Consider the following 17,426-nt stretch of genomic DNA (forward strand, 5'->3'; position numbering starts at 1 on the left):
TTTGGCTATCTGCATGATAGACAAAAACAACTGCTATTACCAGTTTATTCATATTTATATATAAATTCGAAAGAAAGCATTGGGAAGTACCCTAGTTGAGTTTTTAATTTGTTCATTATGTGGAACAAATGGAGTTATATGGAAACTAGTTTTATCCAAGGCAATCTCATGTATAGTCAGACCCATTTCGATGTCTGAAAATTTAACTCATTACATTAGGAATTTCTTGTGGGCAATCAAACAATATGGGTGAAGCATAACTTAGTTGGGAAGAAGAAGCTAAAAGATAATGCATCTTATGTATTATTGAGCACTTACTCCTTTTTTGATTATTCTTTTACCATGATGGCCAGAGCCTAGACAAATAGTGTTTAGCTTGTATATACATTGACCTCATGTAAAGCCTTATGAGACACTTGTTCAAGATAGCAAAAGTAGCAATTTAAGAGGGGAGAAATTTTCAAAAAGGTTTAGTCAGCTCTTATGTATTTATATTAACTTAATATATATATGTATGTATGAGAATGTATATATAGAGACAGATACGTATACCTACATAGGAGCATTTGAACAGACTTTTTATTAAGAAAATAGTTCATATTCTTAAATAAAAGTATTACATATCAGTTGTGGAAAATTGAAAACTATAAACTAAGGATACAAGGCAATCACCACCTGTAGTTTCCTTTATTGACATCTTGGTGTTTTTTAAATTACTTTTTGGAAATTGGAAATAATTGAATCATGATATTGTAAAACCACAACAGAATAAATGTAGGTTTTGTATCAGTTATAAAGCATAATATTAATATCCTCAAACTCACATTCGAACCTGATAATTGATGTTTTCTAATATAATTGCATCGATTTCCATGCTTCTCCACAAGTCATTTCTCCCTGCATCACCTCAGTAACCCTAAAAGGAGACAGATAAAAATTTTGTCATAATTTTCTTTCAGTTTTTTAGTGTTTAATTACATATGAATGTATTTCTAAAAAGCATGTTACCCAATTTTTGAGCTTCGTAAATCTTATGGTGTGTGTATCTCAGACTTGATTTTTAAAAATCAGTGTTCTACTTTGAAAAATCATTCACATTGTTGATTAAAGCTTGAATGTACCTGGTTTTTCTCTATTGTATAATATTCCACTGAGATTATACCATCATTTATCCATTTTTTCTGTTGGATCACTTCCAGTATTTGGCTGTTACAAACATCACTCTCTCTCAAACAAATAAATAAAATCTTTTGGAAAAGATAATAAATCAACTTATTGTTTATATTTATTGGAATTTTGCCCCATCCAAAGTGATGTAATATTACTACTATTCTGTTCATCTCCCTTCTAACATTTGTAAAATTTTTATTTGGGCTTTAAAAATTTTTTTTGCTCTATAAAATAGATGCCATTTTCATTGTTTTATATTTTCAAGTTTAATATACACCTATTCATGTGTATACTTTTTCTTTTTTATTTACCATTTCTCTTGAAACTCAGATCTTTTTTCAAAGCTATTTTCTTTTTTGTCTGAAATAAAATCTTCAGAAATTTTGTAAGTAGAAGTATTTATTTTATTTGTCAAAAAGAAATGTTTCTTTGCCTTTATTCTCAAAAAATTATTTCTCTGAGTATGCATAAATCTGGTGTAGGAGTTATTTTCTTCACGATACATTAAAAATATTCTTGGATTACTAATTTTTGAGACCTCAATTGTGAGTCTTAACATTTATAAGTAATTTAATTTATTTTTCTTCCCTGCATGCTGTAAGATATTTTTCTTTTGGGTTACTACAGTTTTTCTTGATAGGAGATGTGACTTCTTAGTTTAAAATACCAGGGGTTCATTGTGTTTCTCAAATCTGAGAATTCACCTTTTATCAATTCTAGGTACGAACCCTTCTACCATAACTTCTCCAGTGTTCTATCATAAAATCTCATATCCTGCATCATCTTATTTTAACTTCATGATTCTTTACTTCCCTTTCATACTTTTTTCTTTTTTATCTTCTTGTTTCTTTCTGGTAATTTGTTTTAAATAATTTTAAAATGAATCCGTTTTCACAGTAGCTAATTTTTTAAAAGTTTATTTATTTGAAAGAGAGTGAGTGAGAGGGGGGAACAGGAGTGGGGTGGGGGGTAGGACAGGGGAGTGGCAGAGAGAAGGAGAGGCAGGCTCCCCACTGAGCAGGGAGCCCAACGTGGGGCTCAATCCCAGGACCCTGAGATCGTCGTCTGAGCTGAAGGCAGACGCTTAACTGACCAAGCCACCCAGGTACCCTCCACAGTAGCTAATCTTTATAATACTACTCCGAATTGTGGATTTCTAACATATTTTCTATTTTGGGAATTTGATTATTTATCAGATTTTCCTAGTCATTATTAGGAGCTTATGCTTTTTTTACTATTATTTTTAACATATTGACTTTATAGTTAGTATTTGCCAATCTATAATCTTATTCGTACTATTTGTGTAGTTTGCTGTTATCTCAGGAAATATTTTCTCATTTCACTCCCACTCCCTATCATATGCCTTTTATTTAATATGAACTCATGTTTCTGTGAAGCATATGTATTATAGGAGTTTTTATGAAGCCTAGGTTAAAAATATGTCCCACTTAGGGGCGCCTGGGTGGTACAGTCGTTAAGCGTCTGCCTTCGGCTCAGGGTGTGATCCCAGCGTTCTGGGATCATCCCTACATCGGGCTCTTCTGCTGGGAGCCTGCTTCTTCCTCTTCCACTCCTCCTGCTTGTGTTCCCTCTCTCGCTGGCTGTCTCTGTCAAATAAATAAATAAAATCTTAAAAAAAAAATATGTCCCACTTAAAAATCATTCTGTGGTTTCACCAAATGCCTAAGTACACCACCAATACTCTGATACATTTTTAGCTTGGCATTTTCAGTTTTCAATTCTGACCCAAACCCGTATGATGATAAGAGTTTAGTGACATTTGTTTTGATTCGTCAGTTCAGGTGGAAGAGCTAAGGCAAGAAAGTATATTGAGCATTTTTATCTTTAGAGATTTTCCATGCTGTTCAGTTTTACTACCAAAACTGTAATATTGGTGGGAAATGTCATAGCTTTATGTTGAACTCTCTACCTTATGTTTTGTTTTCTTAAGTTTTGGTCACTGGAAATAATTACATATAATCTAAGTCAAACATCAGCTTCAGAACTTTAATTTGTACATGTGCTTTCATTTTGTTAGGTTTTTTCCACTAAGAATTTCCTCTATTATCTTAGACTGCACTTGTGCTTTATGATTTTCTCTCGGTTTTAAATAATTTTTATTATTATTTTATTTATTTATTTTATTTATATTATTTATATTTATTTATTTAATTATTATTATTTATATTATTTATATTTATTTATTTAATTATTATTAAGTTTTGGAGCTTTATTGTCAATAGTACTGCTAAGTATAAACATGTCAGTTTTGTAGTTGATATGTTAAGTAATTTTTTTCTTTGAATCCTTTGGTGTTGTGCTTGCAAGAATAATGGTATATGATGAAATTGTTTCTGGCCTCCATTCAAGATTGGCTGTGATGCATCAAAAGAATTACCTAAATGATTTTGAAATTTTTTTTAAAAATTAGGATGGATGTGTAACAAATCATCTAAGTGTTCTTAAAGCTTTATTTTAAAATATTTTTTATTTTGGCTGTTGCACAGTGAATTTTTAATTTCTGTTCTGAAGTGTAGGGTTCAAGTAATAGTAATGCTTTTCAGTTCTGCTAATACTTTTCTTTGTAGTGTTGAATTGTCATTGTTAAATGCACATGAAATTAAATTTATGGTAGTTATTAGGTGATGGTATATGACTTTGTATTACTCAACTTTTTTTTAAGTTGGACTTTTCTTGATATACACAGAACTCTGTAAGGAATTTTTTTTTTTTAAGACTTTATTTATTTGACAGAGAGACAGCCAGTGAGAGAGGGAACACAAGCTGGGGGAGTGGGAGAGGAAGAAGCAGGCTCCCAGCAGAGGAGCCTGATGTGGGGCTCGATCCCAGGGATCCAGGATCATGCCCTGAGCCGAAGGCAGATGCTTAACGACTGAGCCACCCAGGCGCCCCAACCTCTGAGATTTTTAACTGTTATTCCTTGTATTTGCTCCCTCATTACAGTGGAGCTCCTTACTTGATATTCTGGATACTTTGAGGGAGAAACGAGACTTTTTAACCACAGTTTCACAAAGCTAGGGAATCTGAGTACTCATTTAGTTACTCTCCCATTCTTCTGCCAGAGAAATTGCAGTTGCCCTAAGCTATGCCACCTGTGGAAAGGCTGATGTAGGTAAAATCAAGCTATTTGATCTACCCACTCCAATACATCCAAACTCTTTCCCCCACTGGAACATCTCTTATGGAAACTTGGACTTCCACAGAGGCTCTCTTGTCTGTTGGGACTGACCACATCAGTGTTGTCCAGGTGCTCTCACATTGTGGCCATGAGGGACTAAAACTGATCCACAGCTGGTTCTGAGTACTGCTAGCTAGGACTGAGATATGTGTGCCTAATACCCAAAACTCTTTCCAGGTCCCTTGGTGTATGGTGCTAGATTCTGTATCTCCCACAGAGGCACTTTTGTTCATGGATGGATGCCAACTTTTTGTTGTTGACAGGGTCAAAATGAAAGATGACTTATGCCACCATGAAGCTGATGTGACTCTCAATGATTTTTTACTGCAGTAAAAGTACATGCACAAAAGAAAAAAGTTCGTATTATTTTTTTTTTTTAAGATTTTATTTATTTATTTGACAGAGATAGAGACAGCCAGAGAGAGAGGGAACACAAGCAGGGGGAGTGGGAGAGGAAGAAGCAGGCTCATAGCGGAAGAGCCTGATGTGGGGCTCGATCCCATAACGCCGGGATCACGCCCTGAGCCGAAGGCAGACGCTTAACCGCTGTGCCACCCGGGCGCCCCCATATTATTTTCTTAAATGTGCTTATTCTCTTTATTCCTTTTTTTAAAATTTTATTTATTTATTTATTTATTTATTTATTTATTCATTTATTTATTTATGAGACAGAGAGAGCACAAGCATGGAGAGTGGCAGACGAAGAGGGAGAAGCAGACTCCCCAGTGAGCAAGAAGCCCAATGTGGGGCTCGATTCCAGGACCCTGAGATCATGATGTGAGCTGAAGGCAGATGCTTAACTGACTCACCAACCCAGGCACCCAATAGTTCATATTAGATTACCTTAAAATTTAAAACTGTTGTGCATCCAAAGACACTATTAGCAAAATGAAAGGGCAACTCAAGCAATCGGAAAAAAAAAATTGCAAGTTACATACTCTTAGGGGATAAGTAATATCCAGGATATATTTAGAATTGTACAACTCAACAACAGTAATGAAAAACTCACTCCAAAATGGGTTCAGTATTGGTTTTTGTTTGTTTTCTTTTGTTTTTTAAATTTATTTTTTCATTTTTATGGGGCACCTGGTGGCTCAGATGCTGGGGTATCTGCCTTCGGCTCAGGTCATGATCCTGGAGTGCCCACATCTGGCTCCTGGCTTAGCAGGTAGTCTGCTTCTCCTTCTCCCTCTCCTCTGCTGATGCTCTCTCTCTCTGTATCTTTCTTTCTCAAATGAATAAATAAAATCTTTAAAAACAAATAATTTAATTAATTTTTTTCATTTTTAGACAGTGAGAGGGGAGGGAGGGGCAAAGGGAGAAAATCTCAAGCAGACTCCCCACTCAGCATGGAGACCGACACAGGCTTGATCCATAACCCTGAGATCATGACCTGCGCAGAAATCAAGAGTAGAACCCTTTAACTAACTGAGCCACCCAGGCATCCCAGATTAAGTATTGAAGACATTTTCCAAGGAAGATACTGAAATAGTCAATAACATTAAAATATTCTGAGCATCAGTAATAATTTGTGAAATGAAGACCCAAACCACAGTGAGATAATACTTCCCACTTGTTAGGATAACTACTATAAAAAAACAAATGAACAAAACATTAGGGATCCTTGGGTGGCTCAGTATGTTAAGCCTCTACCTTCCACTCAGGCCATGATTTTAGGGTCCTGGGCTCGAGTCCCATATCAAGCTCCCTGCTCAGCAGGGAGTCTGCTTCTCCCTCTGCCTCTCCCCCTGCTTGTGCACACACTCTTCCTCCCTGACAAATAAATAAAATCTTAAAAAAAAGAAGAAGTTGGATTTTATTATGATGACAGCAGGAAATCCCTGGAGAGTTTAAGTATGCATATGTGTAACACGATCTGATTTACATTTTAAAAGGTAACAATGCTACTTAATGAAGGATAAAATAGTTGAAGCACTTTGAAAATCTAAAACCCAATGACTACAACCGCACAAAGTTAGGTGTACTTATCCAAATTTGAGGAACAGCATAGCCCTACTTCAGACAGGAAGTTTAGAATATGATCTCTGAAACGGGATGGAAATAAGAACAGAGAAGAAATCTGTATCAAGTAACTCTGAAGTGTTAAAAGCTTCATACATATTACTTTGAATGAAAATTTGGAGGAGAGCTAAGTTGCAACCTTTTTCAATAATGTACAGCATGGTGGCACCTGGGTGGCTCAATTGCTTAAGCATCTGCCTTCCCACATCATGCAAGAAACAAAGACAGAAGAAAAATTACTAAATTTCCTTATTACCTAGTGCCCACTGACAAGTCCTTGAAAGAGGTAGAGTGACATTCCTCTAGGCACTCAGCTGTCTCAATGTCAATACTTTGCTAAGGGCAAAAACAACCCTAGCTTGACCCCTACCTACCCCAGGATCCTGTAAGTCTACTTTAACATATAAAAATTCCTTTGGAAACTACCTTTACCTCTAAATCCCCGATGATACATGTTGGCAATCATCCCCAAGCATGTGGCCCACTGCTACACGTCTGAAGGATGTCATGACTAAGGTTTTATTAAACAATAATAAATGACCTTTTCCCAACAATAGCTAGCCCCCTCAAGGTCCTGGAAATCTCACTTCCAAAATTCCTTAGTAGGCTATCCCTAATTCCCCCCAACTTGAGAGTGTATAATGGGCCACTCCTTATGGCCCCATTGCAGCTCTTTCTGCTCATTTAAAGGGATAGTAAAAGGATGCCAATGAAGCATCTGCCTTCAGCTCAGGTCACGATCCCAGGGTCCTGGGATTGAGCCCCACATCGGGCTCCTTGCCCAGTAGGGAGCCTATTTCTCTCTCCCTCTGCCCTCCTTACCCCTCACGTGTGCTCTCTTTCTCTATCTAGTAAATAAACAAATAAATAAAATCTTTAAAAAAAAGTAATGTACGTGGGGCACCTGGGTGGCACAGCGGTTAAGCGTCTGCCTTCGGCTCAGGGCGTGATCCTGGCGTTCCGGGATCGAGCCCCACATCAGGCTCTTCTGCTATGAGCCTGCTTCTTCTTCTCCCACTTCCCCTGCTTGTGTTTCCTCTCCCGCTGGCTGTCTCTATCTCTGTCAAATAAATAAATAAAATCTTTAAAAAAAAAAAAAAGTAATGTACGACATGCAATGATATTGTTGGGTAACTGAAGTTCTGTATTGATGACTCTTGAAAGAAACTTAAATTTCACCAGTATGGTTCATTTGGTGGATAGAGGGTCTGTGCAGCTCCTGATGACATTATTTTGAAAGTGCTTCCTTGCACCTATTTTTAAGATTAATTTAGTAATACATGATAAGAACACTTAACAAGCATTTCTGTGGAGAAAAATAGTGCAGTGGGAAATTTTGATTGGAATTTTAGTGTAATAATAGCTTTACCCTAATAAGACAAAATCAGTAAATAAGACATTACAAATAATGCTAAAAGGCAAGAGTCACTGAAAAGAAACCACACAAGGGAAATGGGAAGAATATCTTGGGACTTACGAACTATAAATGGCATTTATGAACTTATAAAATTAATGGATTTATGAACTTATAAATGACATTTGCTCATTTATTATTTTAACACAGGATTTTTAAAAAGATTTTATTTACTTATTTGCTAGAGGGGGAGAGTGAGGAAGCGAACACAAGCAGAGGGAGTAGCAGGCAGAGGGAGAAGCAGACTCCCTGTTGAACAGGGAGCCCGATGCAGGACTCAATCCCAGAACCCTGGGATCATGACCTGAGCTAAAGGCAGACGCTTAACTGACTGGGCCACCCAGGCATCACTAACTCAGGAATTTTCTTTTAGTATGGCCTTAATTGAGTAGATGTTAAAATTGAATAACTGTATATCCCAGGTCCATCTCTCTCTTTTTAAAAAGATAGATAGATTGATTGAAGAGAGAGTGTGTGCGTAAGAGTGGCAGTGGGGGAGAAGGAAAGGGAGAGAGAATCTCAAGCAGGCTCCCCGCTGAACAGGAAGCCTCCTTGATCTCATTACCCTGATATCATGATTAGAGCCAAAATCAAGAGTGGGGCACTTAACCCACTGAACCACCCAGGCGCCCCTATTCCAGGCCCATCTTAAAGTCCAGGTGCTCATGGATAGCCCTGACACAGGAAGAAGAGCTGTTAGTGTGGTCAATCTGATTCCATAAGGCTATCTGGCATTGCTAATGGAGTAAAGATGAAACCATATGAAAGTGTCAATGTTTGGCTGCTTTTGACATAAAGAAAATGTATGATTCAAATAAGCACAACCACAAGTAGAAACTATTTGGCTCTATTTATTAAAGATGAACATACACAAACCCAGAAAATCCAGGAATTTGCCTTATGCCTAATGAAAACAATGATATAGATCCCTGAAAAGACATAGTAAGTTGATTCATAGAAGTTCCAATCTGCGAATGATTCAAATGTCTATCGATAGTAATTAGTTACATGTCTTTGGTATATTTATATTATGCTATAAAATTCTAATTCAGGTAAAAGTAATCTATGCTCATGGAAGTCAGAATAGTTATCTCTAGCTCTCCTAGCTCTCCGCCCTCACGCAAGGGCATCAGAACAGGATTAGTTGTATGTCAAGGCATGGAAGTGGGAAGAGGTGGGCGGAAAATTGTGCACTGATGCTCCTCGAACAGCAGGTAAGTCAGTGCTCAGTCTCAGTACCTCCTTATCGAGGTCCATTTCTCTACACTGTGTAAAAATTGAGGTCCGGTGACGTTTTCATCCGGGTTCCTTGGGTGGCCAGATTCATAATGCAAACAAACCCAGCGATGCAAGTGAAATTGTCAAAGCGACGCTCTTGCGTCACTTAATACTTTCCTTTAAATGCGTAGTTACCCTTCTGGCGTTGCTGCCTTATCTGTTCAGGCTTCTCACTGTGGCAGCAGATGCCCAGTCTCTGTATCCCGGTTTTTCTTTACTGTACCTTGTGCTCGACCCAGCTCTTTTCCAGGGCATTCTAGAACCGAAGACGTCAGAGACGGGTCCTGTCGCAATCCCTAGTGAAGGTGGTGCGACAGCCAATGTCCCGAGGGCTGCTTTTACCATGTGGTCTTCCCCGCCCCTATCGCAGTGTTTTGGGGTCTAGACTTCTCAATCAGGACTCATTTCCGGATTTGCTTACGGACTCTTTCCCAGTTCCGGTGCAGCAAGAAAAAAACGTTGGGGTGAAGAGGCAGAGAGTTCGAATAGCAGAGGGACACGAGGCTAGGGCGGAGTAGGGGGAGGGTTGAGGGGCGGGAGTAGGGGGAGGGTTGAGGGGCGGGACTCGGAGAGGGTGGGGGTTATCAAGGCTCTAGGCAGCGCGGGGGTTGGTGGGAGTCTGCGCCTGTGCTGTTGCCTGAGCCGGCGGTTTTTTTTTTTTTTTTTTTTTTTTTTGGTTCGGCGGATCCGCCATATTGAAGAGCACCGGCCTAGGCGACTGCCTGAGCCCCAACCTCCCTGCACCCCGCCCTTTAGGGGCTCTGTTGAGCCCGGCCCCTTTCAGCCTCAAACAGCTTGTAGGCTTTTATTGAGCTTCTCCCCGCTGCCGCCTCTCCCACACGAGAGGCGGCCGCCTCAGCTCCTGGTGTTGGTGTCGGCGTCGGGAGCTAAGAGCGAGAGTCGCAGTGAAGAGACCAGGCCCAGAACGGCGATCAAGGCAAGGGGAAAGCCACCGCTGCGGGAGCAGTAAGAATAGGTGACTCAGGAGAATCGCACCACCTGGACGCTATCTAAGCTCAGCGAGAGACCCTGCCCCAGGAAAAAAGAGGTGAGAGGAGTACCGTTTGCGGAGGAGAGCGGACTTGGTATAGTGTCTTTTTCTCACGGCCGATGTTGGCTGTCGCAGGGTGTTTTTTTGTTTCTTTTTTACTGTTTGGGTTTGTGTTTTTCGCGGTGGGGCTTGGGGTTTTGTTTTGTTTTGTTGCCAGACTTAGCACTACGTTGGTTTTGGGGTAAAAGTCACCGGAGTCTAGGAGTAGCGGCCCGCTTCTTCCTTGATCCGCAACAGAATTTGAAAGACGATAGGAGGACTGGGGGTTTGTATTTCTTCCCTTTTCTACCCAGGGGGGAAGCTTACTGGCCCCTCCATTCTCCGCAGTAGGGTGGGCTGGGCAGCTGCGCAGGGCGGTAATGGGTGCCGAGCCGGCGATTTAGGAACATGTTCATATTTTGGACTGTAAGGGAAAATGGCTGACGGCTCTGTCCCGCCCCTCTCCGGTAGACTTCGATTTTTACTCAGGGTTTAAGCGCTCCAGATCCCTGCGCTCAGGATCCTAGGCGGATCTCATCGTTGCACTTGACACCAAACGTCGTCACTGAGGTGGTGTGATTTCGAGTACATCCAGGGCACAAACTCTTGGCTCTCAGGGCTGACGTTTGTCCACTTTCCGAAGTAACTAGAAAGTGTGGAACAATTTTTTGCCTTCTACTTCCCCGAGGTGCAGATAGCTAAGGGACAGTGAAAGCTGTTTTAATGAAGAAATCAATTCCACATTAGCTTTTACGTACTTTTCACTCTTCTATAGAAACACCGTTTTTGAGTTTGTTAGTATTAAAATCTCGTAATGTGACGCATTAGATCTCACATATGTACTTTTTCATTATAAAATGTTAATTTGTGGCTATGGACCACATAGCAATTGTGTGGAAACTACAGTTTCGGCGTTTTTCAAATAAGAGCATTCATGTTATCTTGTGAATTTCCTTTATTACGCTACTCCAGTTTTCCATTATGCAGTTTCTCCCACAGGTGTTACAGCTGAATAATTTCTTAAGACAGTTACTGAACTCAACTTAGCAGGTTGTAGACGTGGCTTAAAAATTCATATTGTATTTTTTAAGGGGAAATACTTTGTAGTATTTTCTTACCAGGAAGCTCTGTATCTTTTAAATACACATTACATGCTTATGCTTTTAAAAAAGCATTTGAGGTGCTTTGATTAGGGAACATTCAGCAGACATTTTCTTGGAACTTACCACTAGAAATTACCTCATGAACAAGAACTACATAATTGTAGACTAGGGAGGGAATCTTAAACCGTGTTTTTGGACTGAGTTAAAACAAATGTTAAACTCTTGTATTTTCCTTGCTCTGCTAATTTAACCAACTGTCATTTTTGCCAACACAAAACTAAAAGTTTAAAGACATGTTTACAAAGGGATCAGCATTAGTTTTCTCAATTCAAAAACTCATGCATGTAGTTTTAAGTTTAACATTGAAAATTTTATTGATACGCTCTCTGGGAAGAAGGAAAGCCTGAAGTACTTGAAATTAGTGTTTCAAGGGTCAGTTGAAAATGTCTTAGTTCACTGAGTTAAAGGTGATATTTTTAGATTTTAACTATTTTTCCTACCTTTTCCTATACAACTTTTACATAAATGTTTAACATTTTGTTTTAATGTTTTTCTTTTATTGCTTTGCTCTCATAATACCTGATCTTCTAACTTAGAGGTAATTTCTGTAGCCATTGAACTGTGCAATGTTACATTTGAGAATTCTAAACAACTTTTTATCTTAGATATTAATATTCCATATTAAATTAATAGAAATAGTCATGTAGTGTTTACTATGGATCTTTTTTTCCTGGGATTTTGAAATGCAGTTTAGGTAAATACAAAGAAACGTTTGGTGGATATTTCCAGATTTTTTCTTTGATGAGGATATTTGTAATGAAGCTTATGGTTATTGATACAATATGTAGTCTTTGTCTCTGACTTCTTACTAGGTAATGGTTTTGAAATTCATTTGTACTGTATTGTGAATCTATTTAATATGGACTTAAAGCTGCTAGGAATCAATTTGTAAATCTCGGTTTGTGAACAGTGTGTGTTTGTGTTAAGTAGATGCCTATGAGCAAAATTGTTGGATTGTATTGTAAATTTATGTTTAGCTTAAGAAACTGCAAAATCATTTCTCATCATTACCATGTTACATTCCTACCAGCAGTTTTTGAGTTTTCTAGTTCCCTGCATTCTGACTTTTGGTTATGCCCATTCTAGTGGGTGTGCTGTGGTACCTTATTGTAGTTTAAATTTGCATTTGCCTGATGACTACACTGTTGGCTGTTTGTAAATCTTTAGAGAAATGTCTATTCAGGCTGCCCATTTTTTAAGTTAATATTTAATTGTTTCCTATTAAAGTTATATCCTTTATCCGACACATGATTTGTAATATTTTCTCCTAAGTCTCTGATGCCTAACCATCTGAGCCACGCAGGCGCCTCTCTCTTCACTTTCTTAACGGCATCTTTGAAATGCAGAAAATTTTTAATTTTGATGAAATTGTTTACTGATTTTTAAGATGTCAGTTACTTCTACTTCTCATAGTATTCTGAGAAATCCTTGGATAACTATAGGTCACAAAGATTCACTTACATTTTTCCTCTAAGCATTTTATATTTAAAGTACTTACATTTTGGTAAGAAGTTCACTTTGGGTTAACTTTTACTTATTATGAGTATTAGAGATCTAAATTCATCTTTTGCAGGTGGATATCCAATTGTATTAGTATAGTTTGTTGAAAAGACTTCTTTCCCATTTAAAAGTCTTGGTTCCCTTGTAGAAAAACATTTGACATATTTAAAAGGGTTTATAATTAAGGGTTCATTTCTGGGCTATTGGTCTGTACTGTTAAGCTATGTCTATGCTTCTGTTAGCAATTGGAAGAGTTCATTTTTATTCCAAAGGAGAGTAACCCTTAAATTTTTTTTTAATTGTGGTAAATGCACATAAAATTAACTACTGAACTTTTAAAGTACGTAGTTCAGCGTTATTAAGTATGATCACATTTTTGTGCAGCCATCATGATATAAACACTTTCATGCATTTTTACTTTTAACTTATTTTTCTTTATTGCAGTCCTTAAGAAATAGATTTTTGTGTTTTTCTTTCCTTCAGTGCCTGACAGGTTTTTAGCTTTCATTTTTTTCTCTTAAGAGTTGTGACCTCATTATTATTATTATTATTATTATTATTATTATTATTATTATTATTATTGGGACAGACCCTGACATTAATATTTGGGAAGGGGTTAATGCAGAGTTTTTTCTCAACCCTCATAGCACATTACAGTCACGTGGGGAACTTTTGGAATAATACTTGTACTGAAGGTTCCTTGTGCTTTCACTCCATCCACCTATTTTATTTGTTTAGTACAAAGTCTAGATAAGTGATCTTTAAAATCTTTGTGGATAAAAATCACTATGTTATTATTTCTTAGCATGCAGTTATAAATTTTTCAGATAACCATAAACATAATTTTTTAAAAAGATTTTTTTAAGTAGTGTCTGCACTCAACACAGGGCTCAAATTTAAAACCCTGAGATCAAGAGTCACATGCTGTCTACCAAAGCTGAGCCAGCTATGCACCCCAGAACACAACTTTTTAATTGATAGTTTTATTAATGCCAGAATTGTCATTTGAGTTTTAATTATGTTTGCACTGTTGTTAGCATTCTGTGTGTTTCATGTTATGTAGATACTCTTTTATTTCTACAGATGTGAAAATTGAGATGTAAGAGGCACAACTGGTAGTACAGCCACTTTCCCAGTGTGGTACAATAAATCATTGATTTATTTGCTTTCATATTTTTAAACATTGAAACTTGACTAGCTTTACATAGCAAGATTTGATTAGGTTTGATTAAAATTTTTTGGTTTGTAACTTTGTTTTAAAGATTATTTAAATATTCTGTATGAGAAATGATTAGCCACAGATGTTAAGCTGCATTGAATAAGTTCTTCTTTCATTTGCCTCCCAGCATACACGGGGCATTTTTTTTTCCTTTGGTGGGTTTATTCTTTAAAAATGTTTGAATAACATAATATTACTTGTAGATGCACATCTGTGGTATTTTTCTTCCTGTTATTTACTTAAATTATCCATAAGACTGTTTGATGTGAAATTACATAATCTCAGTTTAAGAGTTTCAGGTTTCATTTAGTGTTTAAGATTGGCTTTCCACAAAAGCTTTTCTTTTCTTTTTTAAGATTTTATTTATTTATTTATTTATTTATTTATTTATTTATTTATTTATTTGATAGAGCACAAGTAGGGGGAGGACTAGAGGAGGACGCAGACTCCCTTCTGATCAGGGAGCTTGATGTGGGGCTTGATCCCAGGACCCTGAGATCCTGACTTGAGCCGAAGGCAGCTAATTAACTGACTGAGGCACCCAGGAGCCCTTCCACAAAAGCTTTTCAAAATTAAGTTAGCATTTGTGGATTTGTGGGTGAGAGAAAGAGGGAGTTGACAGTGTTTATGGAATTATTGAAATTGAAATAATAGACACTGGCTTGTTGTTTCTGACTTTTTTTCCGTTGGTTCAATGTGATAAATTCTCTTTACAAAGATAAGAAGTTCACTGGTATAGAATCTGTTGAGGGGTCTTAATGTGGCTGAACACTGTTCGTAGTACTCTTTAGTAAATAATATGGAAAATAGAACTGCTGTAATAAACCTTAGTAGTAAAAGTGGAAAAAAAGTCAGTGGTAGTCCTAGAACTGGAAAGTGGCATTTAGATAGTAATTATTTGTTGAATGTCAACAGTTCATCGTTCTCTACATGATTTCTCCTATGTGTATGGTTTTACTAATAGTCTTCGTTACGTGGAGTGGTTTTACTTCACCTGTTAATCATGTTAAGATGATAAAACTGTCTCAGAGAGGTTAATGTCAACCCAAAATAGTACAGTCATGAATTACTTTTTTGTGAAGTTGCTGTCATACTCTTATATCTAACAAGTTAACTTTTCTGAATTCTATTGCTTTTTTATTCCTCCTTAAAACTTCTCTGTTGATGGGGTGCCTGGGTGGCTTAGTTGTTAGTCGTCTGCCTTTGGCTCAGGTCATGATCCTAGTGTTGTGGGATCCAGTCCTGCATAGGACTGCCTGCTCAGTGGGGAGCCTTCTTCTCCCTCTCCCACTCCCCCTGCTTTTGTTTCCTCTCTTGGTGTCTCTCTTTGTCAAATAAATAAATAAAATCTTTAAAAAAAAACCCCACAAAACTTCTCTCTTGAGTTATTTAATATTTATTAATTCTCTCCCTGCTAAGCTTGGCAAAGTCAGAGACAAAGAGAGGTCCTGCATGATATTTGACTTAATTTGCAAAATCTAGAACTGGTTTGTGGGATCTAAAACTGCTTGTGCATTACTAAATGGTACTGCAGTTTATCTTTTTAAACATAGTGGAAACCCAAGCTTACTTTGAATGATTTTGAGCTGGTAGTTTGAAGATTGGATTTCATTTTCTATCAGCGTGTAAAGGAATGAGAAGATAATTTTTTTTTTTAAGATTGTATTTATTTGACAGAGTGAGACACAGCGAGAGAGGGAACACAAGTAGGGGGAGTGGGAGAGGGAGAAGCAGGCTTCCTGCTGAGCAGGGAGGGATGCGGGGCTCGATCCCTGGGGTCATGACCTGAGCCGAAGGCAGACGCTTAGCGACTGAGCCACCCAGGCGCTCCAGGAATAAGAGGATAATTTAAAAAGAAAAAAGGATACGGGATGTCTGTCTTTTCCGTATCATATGTCCTTTCATTTCTGGTGATTTATTTATTTCTTTTGATGTCATTTCTACTGATACTGTTTCTGCTGATGGTCACTAAGGCTGGTAACATTACTGATCACCTTCCTCTCTTTCTGGTCATTTTCCTTAGGTAGCTATTTCTGTGAACTTTTAAATTGTCTATTTTTGATTTGACCATCAGAAATTACAATATAGTATTAAAGCCATGTTCTACTTAAACAGAATGTCTCTCAGATATTGAAGGTTTTTAATTTAATTTTATTTTTTTAAAGATTTTATTTATTTGAGAGAGCCGAGACAGCATGAGTGGGGGAGACACAAAGGGAGAGGGAGAAGCAGGGAGCCTACTTGGGGTTCAATCCCAGTACTCTGGGATCATACCTGAGCTGAAGGCAGTCACTTAACCAACTGAGCTACCCACACGCCCCATTGAGTTTTTTAATAGTGCCTTAAGAACCTAGACAAGTGATACTTAAAATTTGAGCATTAAGAAAAATCACCTGGAGGGCTAGTTAAAAACACAGATTGTTGGTTTCCTTAGACTATAGGTGATCTAAACCTGGGGAGGGACCCTTGAAAATTTGCATGTCAGGTAAGTACTCAGATGATACTAAAGCTGCTGGTCTTAAAAGAGACTTGGAAAACCATTGGCCTGCACTGTTTCCATTGCACCCCACATTTCTTTCAGATTAAATACTGAATTTCTCTAATTTTTTTCTTAAACCTTTGTATTTATTTGTACTTTCACATATACTAGTTACTGTAGCAGACAGGGGGAAACAACGTGAGTAAAAAGAATTGTATCCATTGATTTACAAGTTCACAAATTAATTCCCATAAACCTTTCAAAGTTCAGAGTCTGTGAGATGTATTGTACCATTTTCAAAGCAGGACATCATGAGATGTGGAACATTCATGTTCAGGGGAGACAAAAATGAAAAGGGGCATAGTCAAACTAAATAAAAATAATTTGGTGTCAAGGGATAATTGGACATTAATGGTTTATTCATTTGATGGAGAACTTTTCATGTTATGTACCTTTCTTTATGTGAATTAGTTTCTTTGGGGGTATTTTCATTTTCTTTTCTGGTATCAGTTACTTTTCATCTTCAGTGACTGAGGTAACAGGATGGTTTACATATAACTATCTTAGGCTCTTTTAAGTAAGTCTTTTTAATTTTATTTTATCTTATTTCTTTAAAGATTTATTTTATTTAGAGAGGGGGAGAGAGCAGGTGCAGGGGCAGAGAGAGAGAGGAGAGAGTCCTAAAACAGACTCCCTGCTGAGCATGGAGCCGATCTAGGGCTCAGATCCCAGGACCCTGCGATCATGACCTGAGCCAAAATCAAGGGTTAGATGCTTAACCAACTGAGCCACTCAGGTGCCTAAATAAGTCTTTTAAAGAGCTGTCTTCCTCCCGACTTTTCTAAGGCGACAGTTCTTATTTGCTTATTAGGTATTCTTTTTTATCTACCATTTACAGAGAGATGAGATGTATTGTGTTTATTATATGATGATGTTCCCTTTATGTGAACTA

The 17,426-nt window shown here is 37.6% G+C and overlaps 1 protein-coding gene across 17 annotated transcripts in view; it reads left to right on the forward strand.

Moving 5' to 3' along the window:
* The first annotated feature begins 9,732 nt into the window (after positions 1-9,732).
* LOC113248372 (probable ubiquitin carboxyl-terminal hydrolase FAF-X) overlaps positions 9,733-17,426 on the forward strand; it is a 155,144-nt gene continuing 147,450 nt past the window's right edge. For 12 of the 17 annotated variants that reach the window (XM_057315561.1, XM_057315518.1, XM_057315533.1 and 9 more), the window contains exon 1: positions 9,769-10,131. The gene's annotated coding sequence lies outside the window, so the exon portion shown is untranslated. Of the gene's footprint in view, positions 10,132-17,426 lie in introns of all 17 variants that reach the window. The other 5 variants (XM_044380522.3, XM_026489772.4, XM_044380523.3 and 2 more) reach the window with 1 other exon arrangement.

This window comes from Ursus arctos, chromosome Y (genome assembly GCF_023065955.2).
Source record: "Ursus arctos isolate Adak ecotype North America chromosome Y, UrsArc2.0, whole genome shotgun sequence".
NCBI lineage: Eukaryota > Metazoa > Chordata > Mammalia > Carnivora > Ursidae > Ursus > Ursus arctos.